Source organism: Paramisgurnus dabryanus, chromosome 20, assembly GCF_030506205.2.
Source record: "Paramisgurnus dabryanus chromosome 20, PD_genome_1.1, whole genome shotgun sequence".
Lineage (NCBI taxonomy): Eukaryota > Metazoa > Chordata > Actinopteri > Cypriniformes > Cobitidae > Paramisgurnus > Paramisgurnus dabryanus.
Window position 1 is genome coordinate 5,268,523 of NC_133356.1, and position 14,930 is coordinate 5,283,452.

General features: G+C 35.1%; 1 long non-coding RNA gene across 1 annotated transcript in view; it reads right to left on the reverse strand.

The window, feature by feature from the left end:
- LOC135786627 (uncharacterized) overlaps window positions 1-14,930 on the reverse strand; it is a 480,312-nt gene that overhangs the window by 184,303 nt on the left and 281,079 nt on the right. The gene's annotated exons all lie outside the window — the stretch shown is intronic.

A 14,930-nucleotide genomic window follows, 5' to 3' on the forward strand; every position in this document is an offset into this window, starting at 1 on the left:
TGGTGTTCAAAGAACCAAATAAGCGAGATTATAATTAGCCAGATCTAAACTTCTCGGATGTCTCATTTGATCTCGGATGTATTAAGCGACGTAAGAAGAACGGGCCCCTGGTAATGACATATCGTGAGCCTCAAACGCGTTTGTTTCCTCATGGTTATGCAAACCTTGTGCATGCAAAAGCCTGCTGGAAAACATGCCAATCTCAACATAACACCGACTGTGACAACGCGTTTGAGGCTCACGATATGTCATTACCGTACAGAGCTCTTATTCATGACCTTTCCAAATAGGCCAAAAATAAACCATTTTATTCAAAGGACAAATCCTAGGGTTGTAAATGGAAATGTTAAAACGTTTCTGGATAATTTTACGCTAGTTATTGTTTTAAAAGTTGCCCACCAGCATTTTTTGTGATTTTCACAAAAGTTTCACAAAATGCCTTCCTGATTCTCAACCTGTGGATGCTAAATCGCTAAAAGGGAGTTTGGGAACTTATAGCAGATCACAGATGACAACAGGTTTGCTCGAGACAGTGCAAGCTAGCATGAAGGTAAAGCTAATCTTTTACATTATAGCGATGATGCTGGTACTGACGATTCTCTCAGACCAATCTGCAGTGTTTCCGCATCACGTTTGGTATAAGCTCGGATCGCTTGGAACCCCAACCGAGGTGGTACGAAAAAAAGTATTGGGTACTACGTACTGCACCAATGGAGAAGCTCCCAAAAGTAAGCTGACACGACCCAAACTAAACCAAACCGCGGGGTACTATGCAATGGAAAAGCGCAAAAAGAGTCCACTTAGAGCCCCGATAGCCAATCCTACAGTTGCATTACTGTACTGTATGTCTAATTTATAAAGCGTCTGTACGCACAGATTTGAACGAAAAGTCTGCATACGCAAAAATCCACAGCAAAGTCTTTGACGTCAGGGTCTGATGGTACGCACACTTGCTTGCCCGATTGTTGCAGGTTTTTGGAAATATAAGCCATATATACGCACGTTTTCTATGCGTACATTCGTTTTATGAATCACACGTGCACGCTTTTGAAAAATGATCATATTTTACGCAGCATTTTAGAAATGAGGCCCCTGTAGTGTGAGAAAAAGACCAAATAGGGCTTTCCTGACAGCTAGTAATTTGCCCCACGTGTTGAAAGGATATTTGGCCTAAAGATAAGAAGTGAAAGGTGACCTCTCTCATTCACACCGGTAATTAACCACCACAGGGTGTCAAATTCCCTCACGCTGCGGCGTAACGCTGACCCAGCACGACACGGCGTGAGTGACATGTAATATCTGTGCGTCTCTTAAAAACCACAACGGCACTCGAGAGAGGCTGCGCGTCCCTTCGAATCTACTTAACCTTTCACAGCTGGCACCTCCTTCAAACCTTTTTCTCTTGTCATCGTGTCCCAACGTATCTCATTCCTCTGTCAGACACATGTGGACGCAGCACATCACCTCACGATGTCACTTCCTCTCTCTTCCTCTGTCACAACTTCCAGGGATGCGATGGCCGCAGGGCGAACCAGAACTTTTCCCCGTGGGCTGCTTGACTCGTGGGTTGGCTGTCAAAACCAAATTACAGGTGAATTGTTGGATTTCCTCCCATTTTCAATTGGTTGGACGAACTGATATTACACTTATAATGTTGCTGTGTTGGGCTGGTGGGGATTTAAAGCCTCTTTTGAGGACAATCAATCTATACTCTTAAAAATAAAGCTTACTAAAAGTGTTCTTTCAACCCAACATTGGTTTATAAAGGGACAAACCTAGCCAATGGGTTAAATTAACCCAGAAAATGTTCATGTTTGAAACAACCCAGCAAAGGTTAAACTACAACCCAGCATTTTTGTGTTTGTCCATTTTTTAACCCAACGATGGGCTGAAAATTTATGTATGTTTGAAAAGTGCATTTGAACAGGTATAGCATAACTTTTATGTATTCGACAAAGACTTTTATCCAAAGTCAGTCTATTACAAGGTATACATTTTTTATCATTATGTGTGTTCCCTGGGTTTGAACCATGACCTTTTGTGTTGCTAATGCAATGCTTTATCACTAAACTATCTTTGCAAAAGATGAGAGTTATTACAACTTATAAAATGACCATATTTTATAAGTTGTAACAACTCATCAAGTGTTCATGTCATAACGCAATGAAGAACAACATATGTGAACTAGATAGCAATGGTTTGACATTGATTCCCAGTGTTTTTAGTGTCAGTTCATCTTTGCCAACATCTCATTTTATCACATCATGATTCTCGACAGATATCTGTTCTGCCAACCCTGGCGGTTACGGTCACTCTCTCTCCGCAATCGCCTGACACGATGGGACAAACTGCCAACCGGTTCCTGTCATCTTCATCTCCCTGTTCTCCGCCAGCACCCTTTGAGCCCTGGTGAGGAGTGTATCTGTCAGCAAGACGGCTATCTCCTCAGACCAATTATTTGATGAGGCCGAGATCTCGCTCCAGTGGTTTAGCCAGCTAATGAGCAGCCTGGACTGAAGACGCTAAGCCACCCAATAAAAGAGGAATTACATCAGAAGAAAAGATCTCAACATCCTCCCGTCTTACGGTTTTATTTGTCATTTTAATGAAGAAGGGGGCAGATTAAAGACGGAGAGTTTAATCCTCTTCTGGTCAGAAGACCTCCACACCCCACCGCTTGTTGGTTAGTTTAGTTAAGAATTGGATGTTGCTGCCCTACGAATTTCACCGCTGGTTTATCCTTAAAAGGATAGTTCATCCAAAAATGAAAATAATGTCATTAATGACTCACCCTCATGTCGTTCTAAACTCATAAGACCCTTCATTGAAAATCTATACATGGTATACTGTTCATTTCCAGAAAGTTAATAAAAACATCATCAAAGTAGTCTATGTGACATCAGTGGGTCAGTCAGAATGTGTTGAAGCATCAAAAATACATTTTGGTCCAAAAAATAACAAAAATATGCATGTGCGAGACTAAAGTCACGTGACTACAGTGACGCGGATGACATAAGACACGGCTGACGTGTTATATGGTGCACCCCAGCTTTTTTTGTGCGCCCGGCTTCGTTTACAGTCTGAGGGAGACGCACGCTGTAAGTTTGAAAAAAACTTCGCAAACATGTTTGAGGATAACACATCATCCGCGTCACTGCAGTCACGTGACTTCAGTCTCATGCATGCGCTTCACAACAGATGCGGAAGAGAAGACAATGCTGAATAAAGTCATAATTTTTGTTATTTTTTGGTCCAAAATATATTTTCAATTCTTCAACACATTCTAACTGACCCATTGATGTCACATGGACCACTTTGATGATGTTTTTATTACCTTTCTGGACATGGACAGTATACCGTGCTTAGATTTTCAATGAAGGGTCATAAATATAAAACATCTTAACCTGTGTTCCGAAGATGAACGGAGGTCTTACGAGTTTGGAATGACTTGAGGGTGAGTCAATAATGACATTATTTTCATTTTTGGGTGAACTATCTCTTTAACTGGTGCTGGTCTTGCTGGTGGATGTTGCTTTGCAGCAACTTAACCGGAGCAGTGATGCTTGCACAAATAATTATTATAAAGCAATTAACTTAACTTAAATTAACTCAGAATATGCATATGGCACAAATTGTTAAACTCAAAAGTGCAATGAATAACAAATCCTGCAATTAGCACAGAACATTGTGCCATTATTGAATAAACATGAATAAAAAACAACAACTAGGAAGCAAAACTAATAGCAACAGTTCGGGGATATACTCATCCTCTAAAAACCTGTGCGTGCATTGTCAGTTTCTGCTTTTGTGCTGGTTTAACCTTAACTCTAAATGTCAGGGGGTGAAATTCAGAGAGTCTTAATGACATCTTGCCCTTTGCAGACTGTGTGCGCAGGGCGTGAACGGTCGGACATGTCGACATCATCAGCAGAGGAGGTAGATGCACAGGCTGAGAGACCCTCATTATTTTAGGGTGTTTCATCATGCTGTGGTTGATATCAGTGTCTGTTACACTGACTGCATGACGGCCTCGCTGTTTGCAAATTTTACCCATAATGATTTATTTGTGTTTCTATATTTAAAACAATGAGTGGGTACAGTTAAGGTGATATGATGACAGAACATGGGAGTCAATGTGGGTGTTGCTGGTAATATTACCAACTTCACTGTTACTTATTACAAAAAATTCAGTTTTCAGCAGTGTTGTAGTGAGTCAAGACCATGAGACTGAAATCGAGTTCGAGTCCACATCCAGCTGTCTTGACTCAGACTCTGCACTTATATGGTCTCGGTTTTGACTTGGTCGGACTTGAGTTAGACTCGACTACAACACTGGTTTTAAGTTCCTTTGGTCATGATTGTTTGTCATGCAATAATAATAATAATAATAAAAATAATAATAGTAATAATAAAACGATACTAATAGTAATAGCCGTAATAATAATAATAACAACAATAGTAACACTAATAATAATAATAATAATAATAATAATGGTAATAGCGTAATAATAATAATAATAATAATAATAATAGCAACAACAATAGTAATAATAGAAACAGTAGTTATAATAGTAATAATAATAATAACAACAATAATAACACTAAAAATAATAGTACTAATAATAATAATAACACTAGTAATAATAATAATAATAATAATAAAAATGATACTAATAATAATAGAAAAAAATAATAATAACAATAATAATGATAATTATACTAATAGTAATAACAATAATAATAATAATACTAATAATAATAAAATGATACTAATAGCAATAGCCGTAATAACAGCCGTAATAATAATAATAATAATAATAATAATAACGATACTAATAGTAATAGGCGTAATAATAATAATAACAACAACAACAACAATAGTAATAATAGAAACAGTAGTTACAATTGTAATAATAATAACAATAATAACACTAAAAATAATAGTAGTAGTAATAATAATAATAATATTAATAATAATAATAATATTAATAATAATAATAATAACACTAGTAATAATAATAATAACAATGATACTAATAATAATACAAAAAATAATAATAATAACAATAATAACAAAAATGATAATTATACTAGTAATAATAATAATAATAACAATGATACTATTATTATTATTATTATTATTATTATTAATAATATTAATAATAATAATAATAATAATAATAATATTGTTAATAATAATAATAATAATAATAATACAAATTATAGTAATAATAAAACTAGTAGTAATAATAATAATAATAATAATAATAATAATAATAATAATGAATGGCTATACAATATAATAAATTATAACAACTCATTACAATACAACAACAATCCAAACCAATTACATAAAAATAAAATGATTTAAAATAAAATAGTCAAATTGCTTTGTAAAATATGCAGCCAAATTGGTCTGGGCTGGTGTCATGATAAATATGTGAACTGTGTATGTTACCCAGTATTGACATAATGATTGTAAGCGTTTGGCCCCGCCTATTAATTAATTTAATAGAGTCTGTGTATGTGTACATCAATCAAAACCATCAACTAACCCAAAACAGCTCAATCTCTCAGGGGAGAAAAATAAGCACCGCTGGGAATCTCCTGAGAATTTTTTAAAGCTCTGAAATAAATTTGATCACACTGATGGAGACGCAAGCTCTTGACAAGCGTTCTGACGGCTGCAGCTGTTTTTCTGATGTGACAATAAACCTGTCATTTATATGTCAGTGCCTTCAGCAGACCCTGGACTTGGAAAGCAGAGTTTTGATGCGTTTAACCTCTTTTGTTACTACATACTTATATTTCATTTGTATTATGTCTGTTTCAATGAATTTTCTATTAAAATGTTTTCCTGTAGCTCAGTTGATAAAGCATTGCAATAGCTGTGCAAAACATCAATGGTTTGATTTACAGGGAACATGTGATAAAATGTATACCCTATAGGTAAAAGTGTCTGCCCATCGGATCAATGTAAATATATTATTTTAACAAAATGGAAACGTGTGTGAAAAGATGGAATTACAGAGCTGAATAAAGATGAATGAAACTAAGCAGGGATGAATATGGGAAGAACGAAGAACAAGCAAATAAATAATAAACAATTTGTTTGTGATGAGAAACATTCACATACAGTATGAAAGATTTGTATCTGACTTACATTTTGTTTTGATGTGTAATGCCAAGCTGAGCGGCACAGAAAAATCACTCATCTATATTGCAATCAAAGTCACCACAAATGCTGTCAAACCTGTAACGCATGCAAATTGTGACAGAATATTAAAATCAAAGCAAAAAGATGAGAGCAACATCTCTAATAAATCAAATAAATAAACAGTTTTTGTCAGAAAACCTATAGTGAACATTGAAATGGAAAAAAATTTATGTATATCAGTCATGTTTTTACCCATATGTTACATATATGTATAAAACTTCATATGTATATGAACTCATATGCTTCTCTGGTTTTCTTTGTCCTGTGAAAGCCGTCACAATTTAAACTGCTCTTACAATATATAAAAACTGTTTTATGAAGAACTGCTCTCTAGATCTAGTTATTTTTATTAAAACAACCCAGCATTTTGGATTAAAACAAACCAGCATTGGTTAAGTTACAACCAAATGGATTGAGTTTGTCTTTTTTTGACCCAATGCTGGGTTGAAAATAGCCAGGTGAGGTGTAAACGTGCCATGTTACTGTATATATAGGTAGAAAGTATAACAGTGATTATGGATTTATAACTATAGAGTATAGAGATTTACTGAAGGAAATCACAGTGAAAAAACGTCTGGATCACTTGTTTAAGATATATATTTTTTCTGTATCTAGCTAACAAATATTCAATAGAGTAAAGGCATCCCGTGTAATACCCGGCACTATCAAACACCAGCACACCTGATATGCTCTTGTCTAATTTAAAAACATCTCATCGGTCACCAGCAAAGACTGTCAAAAATGTTGTTTCATTAGATAAATATTCTGCCGCTCTCTGTCCCACTGAAGATGTTTTTGGACTAATGTGAGATCTCAAAAAATCCCTTGGAAACTTTCCACTTTTGAATGCGAATTTTGACAGCCAAAGGCTTCTTAGCAGAGGCGCTGGCAAATCCCATGAGCTCTCTGAATAACATAATGACAAACCAGCACAAAGGATACAGCACAACGTATTGTTACAGCGTTTGTATTGAGGCTTAACTGTTGTGGTTGAAGTTAAAGTAAATAAAGACTTTGTGTGTAATAGCAGGACAGAGGCGGTCTCTCAGGAGATACCATTACAGTATTGACATGTACTTACAGTATTTGCAAAAACGTATCTACAAGTATATGTGTTTTATTTTATGAAATTAATTTATCATAAATCAGACTTAACACTGCAAAAAAACGACTTAGTCAGGAAAAAATCCTTAAAATTGGGTTTTATTTTCTTGATAAGCAAAATGACCTAAGAAAATAATTCAAAATTTTAGACAAAAAAATTAAAACTTTAAGTAAACTAGTGCTAAATGGGGGTAAGCAAAAAATAAATAAATCTGCAAATGGGGTAAGCAAAAAAAAAAAAAGAATCTTGAACATTTTCTTAAACACTAAATTCAAGAAAAATTTGCTTGGCAGATTTTTTGCTTGTTTTATGCACAACATCACTTACATTTAATATTTTTGGTCTAAAGCATGGGTCTTCAACCGGGGGTCCGCGGCCCCCAGGGGGTCCGTGACGGAACTGCAGGGGGTCCGCCAAATGATGTTCAACACAAGCTATTTTTTGCTTAAAACGTAAAATATATGTACAAAACGTTACATGTCCCCTTTAAGTTGTGCACGTGCGTGGCCATATAGGTTTGAAGGCGCGCGTTCAGTTTAGCCAGCGGACCAAAATAAAATATCTAAAGATTATAAATGTCCACTCAGGAAGCAGCAGTAGCGACAGAAAAGTAATCATAAAACAGGTAAATCTTATGTGTGTCTTTCTTTCAGAATGTCATTTTAAAATCAGTGCGACATGTTGTCTCATCTATATTTCTGAACTTGGACGGCTGTTTCACGCGGTTCAGATTTAAAGCGCTAATTCAACAGGCAAATTACACCACACCGCGTCTGCATTTTAAACTGTGACAAAACTATCGCTCGCATTTAAAAATTAATGAAACGCGCGCCGTGATGGTGCTTTGTGCAAGATTCATAGTCAGGTTGAAATCCGCCTCTCAAAAAGTTTCCCCAAAGAGATGCGCTCGGACTCGTTGCATGTTGTTCTCCTGAGTCTGATATGAAGCTATACAGAAAATAAACCTGCGTTACTTAAATTCGTGACAATGATGATACACGAGAAAGGCAACAGACCTCAAAATTATAAAGTAGCACAACCTCTATCCCCACCAGAATAGACAGTCTTTGTGCCATTCACCATGATCAGTCTTCTTTATAAACTGAAAGCCCTTGTCCAATTCAGTAAAATGAAAATATATTACACTGCAAATACCTTAAAATAATATAATATTATTATTATTATATTAATATAAAACTAAAAAAAAAAACTAAATCTACTTTAACAAAAAAATTATGCAAAATTATTTAATATAGTATGGCTGTGTGACAATATGGTTTGTTTCTATTTATAAAACAGTTCCAGTCCTTGATTCTGATTGGTCATCAGTTGTACTTTACTCCACTTTGCGTTGTGCCTAATACGAAAAGGCAGCCCTCTCGTACCTTACTGCTTACTTAAATATCTTTGTTTTACACATTTAGTATTAGGGGGTCCCTGCTCCATGCCTCTCTTATCTAAGGGGTCCCCGACCCAAAAAACGTTGAAGACCCCTGGTCTAAAGACTACATTTATTTTCTTGGGTAGTTTTGCTCATCAAGAAAAAGCATCTTAATTTAAGAATTTTTTAATATTTTTACTGAAAACAAGAAAAAAATACTAAGATTTCTTTTCTTGAAAATCATTTTTTTTTTGCAGTGCAGCAAAATAAGGCCAACATCAATACAGAAATTCCTGCGCAAAATGAAATAGTTTGAAAACTACTGGTCTATGACTAGGAGATGTTATAAAAATGGTTAAATCTCACCTTTATATATTCCTTATCATGAAACCTGGTAAGAACCATCATTGCTTTGCTGTTGAAACAGGAAAGGTGATTAAGATGATGCAAAAGCTTGTCACTTAACAAAAAATAATGTTTGGCTTGCTCTATATTTTGATGAGTCTTCCTGCTGACAGAGCTAAATAATGTTGGTGTATGGGAGAGCGGGGCACAAAGGTCTGCTTCAAATGAACCCTTAAAGTTTGTTTGTGGGACCTATTGTTATCGTACAATTACACAGAAAGTGACAGGAGTGCAAACGTTACAACTTACCCCATAGGTGGTAAATAGAAGGTTTGTTGTAACACCTGTTAGTACATTTTGTAAAGGTGGTTATTGTTTATATATCTGCCTATAATAGATAGATATCCACACATTCATCCATCCATGATCCTTCATCTAACCATCCTTGTATTCTGAATCAATGCATATAAATAGATTTTTTTTGAAAGTGCTGCACTTTAAGACACAAAAATCTAGTGAGTTATTTCTCCTGATATTGTATTAACAATTATCATTTTGATAGTATTTACATTGTTTTCATTTCATTATCATTGTATACCTGAGGCTTAATTGCAACTCTGTGTGACAACTTACCCCGCTGTGTAAAAATGTTTTCAATCCCAGTTATCAGTTACTAGAAGTTGCTGACATGCTTCAAAATGCTGTTAAGCTTTAGGTTACAACACTCAGAAATCGAAATAAACATAAGATGAAGAAATTTACTTTCATGCCTCCAAAACACTCTTTGTTCAATATCTTAACCAAAACGTTCACAAATTCACACGAGAATCATCTTCTGACAGTAAGAGAAAAAGACCAAAAGCACAGATTGCTCAGCCTTGTATAAATACGTAAAGTAGCTGCGTTTCGTGTTAGTTTGTGCCCTGCTCACCCTTAGTATCACCTGAAGGAATGAAGCAGAATGGCGTGGCATGTTTTAGAGAGACAACCCAAGAAGTTCCTCATCCTGACCTCAGCGTTTCCATCTCGAACTTACTGCTCCTCCAAGGACTTAATTACCAACACATCCAAGAACAATAAAGCCCCAGTAACCAGTTACAACAGGCGGCTGATAAGAGCTGGACATTCATCAGGAGAAGCTCTCAATTAAGTTGTACTCTTGACTTTATAGGTGTTCATCCTGCAGAAAACTGCTTTCGTACAGCCCATTACTTGTTAATAGGTCAGTTGCTACTTTTACTGCTCCGACACAGCGAGTAAAGCAAAATGATACTTAGCTTATATAAAGCATGAAATAGCTGGCTGACTTAGACATAAATAGCCATTCGATTTATGAATCGAGGACTCCATCCTCATACATTATTATGACACAGTCAATTGCAGACTGTAGGTAGATAGGTAGGTGGTATGAAATTTAATAATCATACAGTAAAACACTGTGGTGGCCAGAATCATACAGTTTTGGTTAAAATTTTGATTCTCAACCGATGAATTACAAGCAAGTTAGGATAGATGTAAAACAATGCTAAATAAAACTAACCATGTAACTGCATACAGTAGTATAGCAAATGATAGCAAAATGAAATGGCTTTTGTAAGGAAAGAGAAATGCAGTACGTGTAGTCAAATGCTTACTGTATTTTTTACTGTCTTTTCCAAGCAAATTCATCTGGCATTTGGTATACAGGTAGAGGCTTACCAATGAAAGATTATGTGATATACACTAGTCAACATTCGAAGTGGATCAAAACCTTTAATAAATGTTTACATAAAACCAATCCCTTATACCCATTCTTGTCATAGGACAACTTTGATAAACTTTTTTGATCCACTTCAAATGTTGACTAGTATATATGTCATAAGAGTCAATTTATTTAAGAAAAAAACATACTGATAAGTTGAATGAATAAGTTTTCCATTGATATATGGTTTGTTAGGATTGGACATTATTTGGCAGAGATATTTGAATATCGGGAATCTGATGGTGCAAGAAAAAATAAAATATTGAGAAAATCACCTTTAACTCTTTCCCCGCTTTCGATGAGTTATCTTGTCAATTAAGAGCAAATATTTGCATTAAAAAACGTGTCCCTGATGAACTTTTATGTTAATCTGCAATACCGCAATTATCCACTAGAGGCAATTACCCAATTTATGAAAAAAAACTGAAGCCAAAAAGTTATTTACTAATTTTAAACTCTGTGTACGTTTTGATAATCGTTCTGAATCTGATCTCTAACAAATTATTTTTCAAATATAATCGAGGCAAAACAGATCTATATGTAATGTAGTTACCCAATTCACGTTTGAAAAAGTGACGCAGCAGTCGCACTGACGCATGCACGCACCAATTCATGTCCGTGCGCGTCTATTCAGACACGCGGAGACGCAAACAAAAGTCCTGGTAAGGCTACGCGATTGAGTTGACTTATGAAAACATGACAAGACTAAATTCAATTCAATTCAATTCAATTTTATTTATATAGCGCTTTTCACAAAAGTCAATTGTTTCAAAGCAGCTTTACATAAATAGAAGCAGTGAAAAGCACAGAAAACGACAGATAGCACAACAAAATACATGATAGCATGAGCAGTTAAATTTGCTGCGGCTATATTATAATTGCACGTATTACTAAAGCAACGTATAGAAGAGGAAGCTAGGTAAAGCCCAAAAAGGCTGCCTCCCTGGGGTGAAAAACCCCCTAGGAGAAAAAAAACCCCGGGCTTTTATCCGAGGAAAAATAAGTCCTAGGAGGGAAAAACCCTTGGGAGAACGGAAATGGAGATTTAGCGGAGATTAAGCGGTTCTGCCGGTGATCATTTGTCAGGTATCAGCTGGGCATAACGTTGAAGGACAGCCAGTAGATCAGAGGTGTGCCGACTTTCACATCTACCGGGACTGGGTCTGTTTGTCTCGTCCTCGGGTCGAGGACGAGACAGGGAGAGAAAAACAAAATCGTATTAGCGTAGCGGCCGTTCATATGTATTGAAGTGTCACACAGTGATGTGGTTTAACTCAGCTTAGTTCCAGACAGACTAAATATTGCGGCATAATTATGTTATCCACAGTTGAGGATTTAGCAAATTGGGGGCCCAATGCGAGGGTATATATGGTAAATAAGGGTCGCCTTCCGATCTTTAAGAGAAAATGAAACCTAAAGTAAGTTTCTAAATAATAATAATAATAATCTTTAATAAGACTTGATTGTTATTGGCTCATGTGATGGGCATCAGAAATGTTTTATGCAAAGCAGGGAAAGAGAAGCAAAATGAGAGATGATGAGTTTAAGGAGGTAAGACAAATTACATCTTTACCCAGTCGGGTCTTGAACATTAGAAGAAAAATCTCAGGAAAACCTCAGTCAAGTCTATGGAATTGCATTGTTGCTGAGAAAATCAACATAATGTATGTGTTATACTGTTCTGTATTTTCAGATATGAAATTAATATTTAGTTCACTAGCTCTAAGACATTACATAAACAGTTAGCAGTAACTAAGATAGGTTATTTTAGTAGCAGTCATAAAAAGAAAAACATTTTTGTAAACAATAAGTTATTAATCTTTGTTATGTAAAATGCAAATGTGCATCAACATTTTTTCTCTGCTGTCATTATTTTCAAACATTTGATGCCTCCAAACATGTTAATAATGTTAAGCATATGAAGATACTTATGCTTTTAATACTTAAATATTTTTAAATACATGTTTTTTCTTTCCCAGTACAGAACTTGTTGCAGTGTTGGAATAGTGGGTTGAGCAAAGGAAATTTTTTGCAAAACAAAACACTTGGAAAGTGTTGCACACTTATGGACACTGCAGGCTTCCAAGAAAAAAGTTAAAAAAAAGGGGGGCCTGTGCCCCAGTAGAGCTTTATATCTAGCAACGCCCCTGAAAAATACCCATATTTAGATTTAATATATTTTTAGAAAACAATATTCCTGGAAGGCTTTTTGTGAAACAAAAAATGCTGATGGGCAACTTTTCAAAAAATGGCTAGGGGGGAATGAGTTAAAGTTGTCCAAATGAAGTCCTATAACACATATTACTAATGATACATACATTTTTTTATATATATTAATGGTTGAAATTTACAACATATCTTCACTAAACATAATCTTTACTTAATATTTTGGATTAAAAATTAAATAATTTTCAACCATTCAAAATGTATTTTTGGCTATTGCTAGAAACATACAAGTGCAACTTATGGTTGGTTTTGTGGTCCAGGGTCACATATATATGTCCTCTTTCTCAGAAACCATTAAAAATTTTGTAAGATAAAAACAACCCAAAAAAAGATCATAAATCAAGACTTCTGTTGTTGTTTGTGTACTTAACAAAACTGTAATACGTTTGATGTTCAGAAACAATAAATAATGAACAAATATATATGTTCAGGCCAATTCAGTGGTACTAATACACTCATTTATATAAATAATAATCATATTGATATGAAATATATGAAAAATAAGTATATACTGCATCATGTGGTGAAGCAGAATTATTAAAGTGTGATAAAATGGTTTCCAGGTGAACACCATCTCTAGTCACGTGTAAACTCATATAAATTGAAAAATGAGATAAAGATCTGTGAAGTCATTCGTCCTGCATCTGAAATTGGCTATTTCCATACGATATAGTAGGCGAATATCAGTATGTATCAGTGAAATGAGCAGTGCAAAACCTCAGTATGCATAAAGTAAATGAGAAATACCCAGATGGTACTGCTTCTGTCAAAGTTTCTCAGTATGTTTCGGAATAGATACTTTAATATCCTACTTTTTTGTAGGTGCAAACTTTCAAGGATTAGTGGCTCACTAGTAAGCAGGTGTGAATAAAGACTAAGGGCGTCTATTCTCTTAAAGTCTTTTAAAATTACACTTTTATCATAAATCACTTACCCGTGTGTGGTTATAAACCACAAAGTCCTTTGATTGTCTTCAGAACACATTTTTAGATATTTTTTGATGAAAACCCGGATGCTTATGACTAGTGTTGTAGTCCAGACCACCTAAACCGAGACCAAGTCATGACCAAGACCAAGACAGGCCGAGACCGAGACAAGACCAAGACTTTAAAGGGTCAAAACCGAGTCAAGACCAAAACCAAGACAGGCCGAGACCAAGTCAAGATCAAGACCATTTTAAGTCACTGCTTTAAAACTACTTAGGATAAAATGTGGAATATGCATATGATTAAGCACTTCTTGTCTGTGTGTGTGCGTGCGTGCGTGCGTGCGTGCGTGCGTGTGTGTGTGTGCGTGCGTGCGTGCGTGCGTGTGTGTGTGTGTGTGTGTATGCCATCAGAGAAGTTGATAAAAAAATCAAAGGCATTGCAGATATGTGGGAATTTCTCTTTGTCTATAAGCAAATAAAAGTGAACAAACACTAAAGAGCTGAAATCAACTTAACCATTTATTCTGAACTGTCTTTCCATGGCTTGCCATCCACTTAACAAAATGCAAGTGTTATTAGTAATAAAATTAGAAAAACTTTCATTGGGAGAAACTTAAACAATGCTTAAACAATGCCAACATCATATGCCAAACCTGAATAAACTGCATAAAATTAATGAATAAAAATAAATTTGTGATGTGCACTGCAAAAAATGATTTTCAAGAAAAAATGTTCTAAGTATTTTTGTCTTATTTTTACAAATTTATTTTTGAAAACATCTAAAAATTCTTAAATTCAGATGCTTTTTCTTGATGAGCAAAACTACCCAAGAAAATAAGTCTAGTTTTTAGACCAAAAATATCAAATTTAGGTGATTTTGTGAATAAAACGAGAAAAAAAATCTGCCAAAGGGTAAGCAAAAAATTCTTGAACCTTTTTTCTTAAGCCCAAATTTCAAGAAATATTTGAGAAAAATTTGCTTACACC